Here is a 12,333-nt window from a genome sequence, read left to right on the forward strand (position 1 = left end):
TATTTTTGTTTCTGTTACTGTAGGAGGTGGGTCAAAAAAGATCTTGCCGTGGTTTATGTCAAAGAGAGTTTTTCCTATGTTTTCCTCTAAAAGTTTTTATAGTGTCTGATCTTACATTTAAGTCTTTAATCCATTTGGAGTTTATTTTGTGTATGGTGTTAGGGAGTGTTTCTAATTTCATTCTTTTACATGTAGTTGTCCAGTTTTCCCAGCACCACTTATTGAAGAGGCTGTCTTTTCTCCATTGTATATCCTTGCCTCCATTGTCGTAAATTAGGTGCCTATAGGTGTGTGGGTTTATGTCTGGGCTTCCTCTCCTGTTCCACTGATCTATATTTCTGTTTTTGTGCCAGTATAATACTGTCTTGATTACTGTAGCTTTGTGGTATAGTTTGAAGTCAGGGAGCCCGATTCCTCCAACTCCTTTTTTTTTTTTTTCTCAAGCTTGCTTTGGCTATTCGGGGTCTTTTGTGTTTCCATACATATTGTAAGATTTTTTTGTTCTAATTCTGTGAAGAATGCCATTGGTAGTTTGATAGGGATTGCATTGAATCTGTAGATTGCTTTGGACAGTATAGTCATTTTCACAATACTGATTCTTCCAATCCAAGCACATGGTATATTTCTCCATCTTTTAATGTCATCTTTGATTTCTTTCATCAGTGTTTTATAGTTTTATGAGTACAAATCCTTAGGCAGGTTTATTCCCAGGTATTTTATTCTTTGTGTTGCAGTGCTAAATGGGAGCATTTCCTTAATTTCTCTTTCCTGATTTTCGTTGTTGGTGTATAGGAATGCCAGAGATTTCTGTGCGTTAATTTTGTATTGTGCAACCTTACCAAATTCATTGATGAGTTCTAGTAGTTTTCCTGGTGGCATCTTTAGGATTTTCTATGTATAGTATCATGTCATCGGCAAATAGTGACAGTTTTACTTCTTTTCCAATTTGTATTCCTTTTATTTCTTTTTGTTCTCTGATTGCCATGGTTAGGACTTCCAAAACTATGTTGAATAAGAGTTGCAAGAGTGGACATCCTTGTCTTGTTCCTGATCCTAGTGGAAATGCTTTCAGTTTTTCACCATTGAGTATGATGCTTGCTGTGGGTTTGTCATATATGGCCTTTATTATGTTGAGGTAGGTTCCCTCTATGCCCATTTTCTGGAGAGTGTTTATCATAAATAGGTGTTGAATTTTGTCAAAAGCTTTTTCTGCATCTATTGAGATGATCATATGGTTTTTATTCCTTAATTTGTTAATGTGGTGTATCACATTGATTTGCATATATTGAAGAATCCTTGCATCTCTGGGATAAATCCCACTTGATCATGATGTATGATCCTTTTAATGTGCTGTTGGAGTCTATAAACTTCCCTCTTAGGACTGCTTTTGCTGCATCCCATAGGTTTGGATCATCATGTTTTCGCTGTCATTTGTTTCTATGTATTTTTTTATTTCTTCTTTGATTTTTTCCATGATCTCTTGGTTATTTAGTAGCGCACTGTTTAGCCTCCATGTATCTGTGTTTTTTACAGTTTTTTTCCTGTAATTGATTTCCAACCTCATAGCGTTGTGGTCAGAAAAGATGCTTGATATGATTTTAATTTTCTTAAATTATCCGAGGCTTGATTTGTGACTCAAGATGTGATCTATCCTGGAGAATGTTTCATGTGCACTTGAGAAGAAAGTATATTCTGCCATTTCTGGGTGCAATGTTCTATAAATATCAATTAGATATATCTGGTCTATTGTGTCTTTTAAAGCTTATGTTTCCTTATTTATTTTCTGTTTGGATGATCTTTCCATTGGTGTAAGTGGGGTGTTAAAATCCCCTACTATTATTGTGTTACTGTTGATTTCTCCTTTCATGGTTGTTAGTGTTTGCCTTATGTATTGAGGTGCTCCTATGTTGGGTGCATAAACATTTATAATTGTTATATCTTCTTCTTGGATTGATCCTTTGATCATTCTGTAATGTCCCTCATCTCTTGTAACAGTCTTTATTTTAAAGTCAATTTTATCTGATACGAGTATTGCTACTCCAGCTTTCTTTTGATTTCCATTTACGTGAAATATCTTTTTCCATCCTTCACTTTCAGTCTTTATGTGTCCCTAGGTCTGAAGTGGGTTTCTTGTAGACAGCATATATATGGGTCTTGTTTTTGTATCCATTCAGCCAGTCTGTGTCTTTTGGTTGGGGCATTTAATCCAGTTACATTCAAGGTTATTATCTATATGTATATTACCATTTTCTTAATTGTTTGGGGCTATTTTTGTGGGTCTTTTTCTTCTCTTGTGTTTCCTACTTAGAGAAGTTTCTTTAGAATTTGTTGTAAAGCTGGTTTGGTGGTGCTGAATTCTTTTAGCTTTTGTTCGTCTGAAAAGCTTTTCACTTCTCCATGGAATCTGAATGAGATACTTGCTGGGTAGAGTAATCTTGCTTGTAGGTTTTTCTCTTTCATCACTTTAAGTATATCCTGCCACTCCCTTCTGGCCTGCAGAGTTTCCACTGAAAAATCAGCTGATAACCTTAGGGGGATTCCTTTGTATGTCTTTTTTTTTTTCTTCCCTTGCTGCTTTTAATATTTTTTCTTTGTATTTAATTTTTGTTAGTTTGATTAATATGTGTCTTGGTGTGTTTTTCCTAGGGTTTATCCTGTATGGACTCTCTGTGCTTCCTGGATTTCGGTGACTATTTCCCTTCCCATGTTAGGGAAGTTTTCCACTATAATCTCTTCAAATGTTTTCTCAGACCCTTTATTTTTCTTTTTTATTCTGGGACCCCTATAATTCGAATGTTGGTGCATTTAGTGTTGTCCAGAAGTCTCTGAGATTGTCTTCAATCTTTTGTTCATTTTTCTTTATTCTGCTCCTCGGCACTTATTTCAACCATTTGTCTTCCAGCTCACTTATTCATTCTTCTGCATCCGTTATTCTGTTATTGATTCCTTCTAGTGTATTTTCATTTCAGTTATTGTGTTGTTCATCTCTGTTTGTTTGTTCTTTAGTTCTTCTAGATATTTGTTAAGCATTTCTTGTTTTTTCTCAATCCATGCTTCCATTCTATTTCCGAGGTTCTGGATCATCTTTACTATCGTTACTCTGAATTCTTTTTCAGGTAAATTGCCTATTTCCTCTTCATTTATTTGCTCTTGTAGGCTTTTTACCTTGCTCCTTCATCTGTGACATATTTTTTTGCCGTCTTTTTTTTTTTTTTTTTTTTTTTTTTAATTATTGGGATTGTGTTCCTGTTTTACTGGTTGTTTGGCCTGAGGCTTCCAACACTGGAGTTTGTATGCTATTGGGTAGAGCTGGGTCTTGGTGCTGAGATGAGGAACTCTGTGAGACCTCACTCCGATGAATATTCCTTGGTGTCTGAGGTTCTCTGTTAGTCCAGTGGTTTGGACTTGGAGCTCCCACTGCAGGAGCTTCCGCCTGACCCCGGGCTCACGAATCAAGATCTCACAAACCACGTGGGGTGGTTCACTCTGGGGTTCCTCCCGTCTCCTTGGGAGTCAGAGTTCCCCACCAGTGGAGGGCAAGCACCTAGTTGTGGGGAGATACTAACTCTGCATCTTCCCACATCACCATCTTGACTCCTCCCTAAAGCATATTTTTAAATTTGAGGATGAATCTGATCTTTACAAAGTAATCTTAATTTATTGAACTAAATACGTATTCAAATTTTTGGAATTACTAAAATGTTAAAAGTTTCTAGTTTCAGAGGATCCTTCCTCAGGTACCTAAATCCTATGCTTATGTTCTCTTATTCCTTTCCTTCTCTGTGCTCCAGTTCCTCAATTTTTCCATAAATAGTTTATGTTTAGCCCCTTTCTCCTTCCTGCCAATTCCCTCTGAGCACCATCCACTTGTCAAAGTTCATTTAGTGTAGTACTCAGAATGAAAGCTAACATTCCAAGTGTGGGGTGGCCACTGCAGAGTAGGAACATTGTCTCCCCACTTCAAACATTATTTTTCTCTTAGCACCATTCGCAAAGCTATTGTCTGACCAACCATGAGCTGGCCATCCATTATGCTTTTAGGGAATTATTAAAAATGAGAGATTTGGCAGGTGAAAAGAGAAATGCCATGTGAAATGAATAGCACAACAGAAAGACATGTGTTTTTTGCAGTGCAGTCTTGAGAGAGAGGATTAAATTAAACCCTAATGCAATGAGGCCAAAAAGCATCTCTTGGAGTTTCACTGTGGAGGGAGCTGAGACTAAGAGGAGCTGATGCACTCTTGTCTGTACACTAGCATGATATTTTTATGAGCAAACTAAGGCCATATCTTGTCCATTGGGATAATAGGTTTTGTATTGCCCATGAGAAGAATGGAGCAAAATAAATAAATGAATAAGGTTCTGAAGAACCTAGGGGCAGGATAGGAATAAAGACACAGACATAGAGAATGGACTTGAGGTCACGGGGAGGGGGAAGGGTAAGCTGGGACGAAGTAAGAGAGTAGCACTGACATATATACAATACCAAATGTAAAATAGATAGCTAGTGGGAAGCAGCCGCATAGCACAGGGAGATCAGCTAGGTGCTTTGTGTCCACCTAGAGGGGTGGGATACGGAGGGTGGAAGGGAGACGCAAGAGGGAAGAGATATGGGGATATATGTATTTGTATAGCTGATGCACTTTGTTATAAAGCAGAAACTAACACACCATTGTAAAGCAATTATACTCCAATAAAGATGTTAAAAAAAAAAAAAGAATGGAGCAATAGCTTGGATGCACATAAGATTTCTCCTCCAGCTATAGTTGGCTGAAGGTATTATTCCTCTGTCTCTAGGGCTAAGATGGGACTATTAGGTTGGAGTTAACAAATACATGGAATCTTTTTTTTTCCCTGAAATTGCATGCTTCTCCATCCTGACTTGATGCTCTCCATCTTCTGCTCTCTTTGAGAGCTTCACTCTCAAATGTAGATGCACTGTTCATGGCTGCTGCCTGGCTTCCTTGGCACCAGGCAAGTGGAATAGAAACTCGGTGACTTGCCCCACTGGAGTCCTGAGAATGAGATTGCAGGGTTAACTGAGGTTTTGGCACTGCAAGAAGACAAGAGCAATGAACAGAGCAGAGGCTAAATGTAGAGTCTCCTCCTACCTTCAGATAAACTCTGCAAGGTCAGAGGCTGTACGAAAGGATTGCATGATGTTACTTGGGAGTCTTTCTCTTTCTGACACCTTCTGTGCAGTTCAGACCACTATGCTGGCTTAGTACTACAACAGTGGTACTTAATTTCACTGCAGCCTTCCCCAGACCCCTGCCGTTTGTTCTGAAAATCTGTCCTTATGCTTCTTATTAAAAACCATGAGAGGTTAGTTATTAAAATTTTAGATATATCATTAGCAAGCAATGAAAGGCTTATCATTATATTTTACTTTTATTTTCAAAAGAATCCTAAGAGTACATAAAACAGTGTCAAACTTACTACTTCTTGTTTATTCTTTTATTACTTTTTTTTTTTTTTTGCTAGGTCAATCACTCCTCTGTTAGAACTTTTGTCTATGACTTTGGAAAACATGAGGAACCTTGCTGAAATAGACATGTGCACATCATCACTCACATTTTAGTGGTTCTAGGTCTTTGCTTGGATGTGCAAAGTTATGATAACACTGTCTGGTGCCCAGGTCTGCAGCACTGTAGTTGCAAGTTGTGGGAAAAGATGACACTTGAGCACATCAGACAGTCTCAGACTTCGATATCATTCCCTTCATTTGCAACAACTGGCTCTTCCTTTATCCACTTTTTTTTTTTTGCAAAATATTTTTGAGCTCCTACTACATGCCAGGCACTCTTCCAGATGTTAACACTTGGGACACAACAGTGTAAAACTTACACTTACTTCCATAATATCAATATTGGGAAGGCGTCCAGCACCTATTTTTTCCCACACTAATGTCTCCAGAGTGAAAATATCTATGGAAAAGAGACTTCCAGTGTGGCAAATGCATTGTCACTTCACACATGGGGGTCATTCCTTCTTTTTCCATAACAACTCTTTCTTTTAAAAAAAAAAAAAATGGTAGTGAAGTAATTATGCTATCCAAGTCCTTTGAACCACACAGCATTTCCTAATAAAAGGATGTAACTTCACTCTAGCCATTATTGTGTTTAACTTGGTTTTGACTAATGTGTATTTAGTACATTTAAGTATTTGAGTGTATCTGCTACATACAATTATTTCTAAGTCAACTAAACTATTGTTTCAGTTGTAAAGAAACATTTTTATTTTGCACATTTGAAAAAAATACAAGTAATTATCTAGCTACCAAAAAAGTCACCTCACTTCTTCAAGGAAAAGAAAGGCAGTGCTCTTTATCAATTTATTAACAAAAGAAATAGAATCAATGATAATTGAGAAAACATCCTCCCTTGAAGTTGACTATGTTCGCTGCAGTAAGCAAAGCATCCTTTGATTATGATGAATGGGTTTCGCAGCCTTTTCATGATTGTGCAACATACAATCTGTAATGGAGCAGTGAGGTACTCTTTTCTTAGGGAACCATTCTGGAATTTACCCAAGCTTAGCAGGGGCGTCATCGGTGTAGATCAATCCACATGTGGCTGTGTGTTTTTATGCTTCTAACAGAAGTCTTTGATAAGCTTGAACACATCATTGTCTTTTCTTTTTAAATGCAATGGTTCATAACACAAGCTGTGTTTGTCTGTGACCGCTTTCTCTTTTATGGACTCCGCAAACACGGATGGCTGAATATAGTTAGAGCTGTCATTCACTCATTGGGTTGAATACCCACCTACAAGGGACAAATCTTGGCACTTCTAAAACCTGTTACAAGAGATACTAGCTCCTTTTATTAATTCTAAAACATTTCACTTGACAGTGGAACAAAGTGAAGGGTTTTTTATTTGTTTCTGATGTAGTTACAGTACCATTTTTGCCATTTACCAGTTTAATTTTTCAACTATAATAACTCACATATATATATATATATACATACATATATATATATATATATATATATATATATATATATATATATATCTCCAGGATGAAAACATCTATGAAAAGTTTTCATGAAACTTCAAATGTGACAATTTTTATATACATAAAACTTGGTACTAATGTAGCTTCTTATATTTGCATGAAAGGAACCCAGCTCAAACTGGAATAAAGAAAAAAGTGACTTTATCAACTGACATAATTAAGTAATCCAAATATAAGTATGATTTCAGACTTGGCTGGATCCAGGGGCTCACTCCATGTATTTTGAATAGGTTTTTCTTCATTATTCTACTCTCTCTTTTTGCTTCTATGTTATTTTCATCATAAGAAAGATTATCTTTATGTATTGTCTACCTCTCTGCCCCCCAGCAGCTGAAGACTGATCTTTAAGTTCAACAGAAAATGTTATCTTCTCTTAAAATTAAAAAAAAAAAAAGAAAGGTTGTCAGGTAGTATTGACTCAGATGGGTTTGGTCCAGGCCATCTTACTATCTCTGAATCAAGCTTTAAGGCTGAGAGATGTGAGACTCTGGTTAACCAAACTCAGTTACATACTCAACTCCTGGCCCTAAAAACAGAGTCAGCTTCACTATACCCAGAAAGACTAAAGATGATGTCTCCAGAACCTGAGAGATCTTACTAAAAGGAAGAGGGTTGACAGCTGAGCAGGTAGAAACATCAATATTCTATATAATATTAACCATATGCTTCCCTCTAAGGACTTCCCTACTGCTCAAGTCCCAGTGTCCTCAGCGTTCTGCTGCCATCACATCATGATCTGGTAGATGTCAGGGTGTCAGTGTCATATGCAACTTTACTTCCACATCCCATTTCATTTCAGGTAGCATCTATAGTTTGAGACTGACGTTTAAAAACAATGCGTTGCACAGGATCCATTGCAGTCATGGAGTTCTGTCCATTTTATGTCATCTAAGTATACCCACTATAAGCAAACATAGTCTTTACACTTGTATTTCTTCAATGTCTTGTGGACAAGAACCCATAGGTAGTAGCAGAAATGGCATGGGGTTTTGTTGTAGGAGTACTATCTTTTCAACGCATACAGTTCAGGTCAAACTGAATTCAGAGGAAGAATTTGCACACCAAATCATCATATTGGTGCATATCAAAAAAAGTCACAGAAAATGTGGAAGACAGGATTTGACTCTATAATTTAACTCAGGCAACTTCCTTCACTTAGCTCATTACAAACCCCTCACTAGAGTCACCACGATACTAGAAATGCCAGCACATATTTGTCTTGATATACCCAGTGCTGGTGAGTTGCATGTCTCATATTGTTGCCTTAGCTTAATTTATATCTTTAATGATTTGACTTTTAAACAAATCACACGTGTCTCCCATTCCCAGAAAAAGCAGCTTCCACTCTTGTTCCATAGGTTGACATGCAAATATATTCATGTCTCTTGCTTGTGTGAATAGAAAGCTATGGACTGGGAAGTTAAGTATATAACAGTCTCCATCAGAAATAGCCAACACCTACCATGGCAATGCAGCAATTTAATCAGAAAGACCAAAATGCCACTTTCTGTTTCTCATGTCTTTCATCCTGCTCTCCTCCATTTCAGTCTACCCAAACCGGGCATTCCTTACCTACTTGCACATCAATTTTCTGCTGGGCACTCACAAGCCCAAGACATGCATCCCACTCTTTCATGGAATTAAAGAATCTCTCCATTGGATGGGACCTTTAAGGATTACCTGGTTCTGTACTTAAGTTACCAATATAATATTCCCAACAAATAATTCTTCTCTAAATCTCTGCTTTGTAGAAGGAGAGGTATTTGGAGTGGTTCAAGTCATGGATGTTGTGGGGCTAACACCTAGGGTTCCAATCCTAGCTTTCTAACAGGCATCAGTAATCTTGGTAACTTACTTCCCCCTCTAAGATCCAATTTTATCATATGGAAGTAATGATGGAAATAATTGCACCTACTCCCTGGTGTTCTAGCAGGAAATTTATGAGGTAATGCCTATATAATGAGTGTAGCACAAGGTCAGGTATGAGCTCAATAAATGATAATATCTACAATAAATAACATCTATAAACCCATATTTATATGTCTATATTGATAACTCTATATTCAATGTAGTTTCATTTAAATACATAGTTAATACATGCTCAAAAAGAAAATCTGGATAATATGGAATTAAAGAACAAAAAAAAATAATATTGCACAGAATCTCTCTGATGAGAGCCAAAGTTTGTTAAATTTGTTGCTTTTCCCTCCAAGCTTTTTTCCTCTGAATATTTTTCTTTTACATAGTTGATATCATACTATGTATATACTTTGGAACAGATTTTTAATATTGTAACATAAGTCATTCTCCATGTTATTAAAATGCTATACAGACATCATTTTTAATGGTTGATTAACTTTCCGTCATTCAGTCTTTCCCCAATTTACTTAACCATGCCCCTGTTTTTGAAGTCTGAGGACAAATATTTTTTAATCTGTATTTGCATTTTGACAGAGGGCTTGTTGGAAAGGAAATAGGGTAATATATGTCCAACATGACCAGAAGAAAAAGGATGTGGGAAAAGATGCCAAGAATAGTTTTTGTTCTTCTAATTCTTCATTATTCTGACATTAATATTAATACTAATACCACTAATAACATTTATTGAGTGCCCACTATGTGCCAGAAATGCTGCATTATTTAATTCAGTCATCTCAAAAGACTTGTGAGGTAGCTGTTAATATCCGGTTTTATAGAGAGGAAATGAAGCATAAGAGATGTAAGCATCTTTCAAAATTCAAGTCACTAGTGGTTGAGTCAGGATTTTAATCTAAATCTGACTGCCTACAATGCCCTTTTTCTTTCACAAGGCCAGGTGGCCAGCCCAATCTTGGTCTATCTGAGATTTTCACCTTGGTGTCAAGTAGGATCCCTTGACAACTATAGCAGAGCTAAGATTCTTTGTTAGATTCTAAGAGAACACAATGCAGTTGCTATCAGAAAAAGGAAACCTTTCTTCAAGAAGGAAATTCTGCTCTAGGAGTTGAACACAAAGTAAGCCTAGATATTCTGTTTGATTCCTTAACATCCTAAATTTGATGCAACATGATCAATCCAATTATGGCAATTCTATTTCATTTGCCAACTGTTCATTTAGGGATAGGCAGGGAAATTTCTGCTAGGAAGGAATGGAGGGAAAGGTCAAATTTATGTAAATGTTTCTTCAGGCTGAAGAAAGAGAACAAATGAATAATGATCCTTCTTGCTTTTAACTGTTTTGTCTGGGTATGACACCTGGAGCTGCCACAGTCTCCTTGTTAGTCCACTGAGGATGAAGGTAGCATGAAGGATATTAATGTGGAGACATGACACAAACTTGAGTCACTAAAGATCTGCCATATTTACCTTTTCCTGGACTTGCCATTATGGAGGATAATGAGTGTCCTTATTGTTCAATCCTATTTTAGGTCAGGTCATCTGTTACTTGCTACTGAAAGCATTCTATCTGACTTCAAGAGGGTCTACAGGGACCTAAGACCCTCAACTCAATCGATCTATCAGTATGTTACCCGTATTAAGTATATAATGTTTTGACCACGCTTCCACACCTATCATCTAAAAAGACTCATAACTCACCTCTGATAGTTTAGGGCAAATATCATTCCATTTAAATAATGGGAAATCAGAAACAAAAAAATTGAGTAACTTGACAAAAAGTAGTTTAAATAAGTGTCTGATTCAGAATTTGAACAAAGATACAATAGCACCAGGACCCATAATCTTCATGGCATATAATAGCTCATCTTTGGATGCTTCTTTATGGCAGGCTCAACACTTTCTTGGTCATGATTCCACTTGATCTTTGACACAATCCTCCCACTTGAAAAAAGATTTTTATGTGTTCACTTTTGAGTATACTGTAGTCCAAGAGGGGATGCAAGTTCTTTTCAAGGTCATGCATCAAGGTAAGAGACGTAGGCAAGATTCACCCTTGTGGATAAAAGAGATCTGCTATATAGCAAAATAATATTGTTCACAATGCAGCCTTCCTACTTCAGTCTCTCTCATGTAAAGTTAGGGCCATGCGGCTTGTTCTGGGCAATGCGCTGTGAGCAGAATTGGCAAGTGTTATTCTTAGTACAAGGTAAATAGGAAAGGATGTGAGTCTTTTATGCTTATCTCTTTCCCTCATTTGTACGGCTGGACGTAAAGAGCACCAAGATTTTGAGGTCACTAGAGGGAAGCAGCCAAGATCCAGCCTGGATCTTGAGTTGATGTGGATTAGAGTTACAAACCTCAAATCCTCATAGGACTTAACACGAGTATGAAATTACATTTGATGGGTTAAGTCACTGAAACTTTGGAAGTGTGCCTTACTGCAGCACACACATCCTATTCTATTTCAGCTGCTATAAAATTGTCAACGGCTAACTGGCTTACCCACTACCTAAAAAGAGGGTCGGTTTAACTTTTAAGTACCTAGTAGACCATTTCCGCATATAATACCTTTCTGGTTCTGCTTTAAAGTCCTCAGATACAAAATGCTGGTGCTTTTTAAAGCTCCTTCATTCCTTTGGTTTACGTAGGTGAATAGTTGCTTTATTTATTATACAGTTGGTGATGGTTATGGAGAATTTTTCTTCACTATGCTTGAGATTTATAGAGCTGGGCTGTCCTTTTATTAGGTAATATATTCAGTTTGGCGTTCTTAGGTGCCTAGAGAATTTGGCATAGATATACTTTTATCATAAAAAAGTCCTCATAATGATTATTATTAGCATACACTGTTGTTTATCAAGCCTCAGTGCAAAAAAAAAAAAAATCACACGTAGTTTTGAGAAGCTAAGTATTTTGGTCTTTGAGTAGAACAAAGAATGACATAAATATTTTTTATTCTTGGTGAACGTACTGATCAAGAAATGCACGAGCTACTAAAATTACAAACACAGCATTGCTGCCGGCATCCTTTAAGGCTTCCCCACTGTACAATGGATTTAACACACCTGAAGTTCCTCCATTGTACCTCCAGGGCACAGCTACAATTTATATGAATTTTGAAACATCAAATCCCTGCCAACTATTCCTGGGAAGAGAAAAGCTCAGTCTCTCACCCCTAACATTGGTAAGCCTGAAGAAACATTGACAATACCTAACTGACACTGCTTGAATGACAGACAAGAAAAAGAGAGGCCGAGAAATAGGAAATGGTTTTCAAAAGGTCACAAAGCAGTTCAGGTCTAGCCAAAGGTGTTTCTGTGTTTACTGTATGTCTTCTTCCAGACCTCAGAATAAGGAACTCCTGAGCCACACCATGTGTCCTTCAACATGAGTCCTGTGGCCATAGTCATCTTGCTCTGCATCTACGACTTAATAAAA

Source organism: Phocoena sinus, chromosome 19, assembly GCF_008692025.1.
Source record: "Phocoena sinus isolate mPhoSin1 chromosome 19, mPhoSin1.pri, whole genome shotgun sequence".
Classification (NCBI taxonomy): domain Eukaryota; kingdom Metazoa; phylum Chordata; class Mammalia; order Artiodactyla; family Phocoenidae; genus Phocoena; species Phocoena sinus.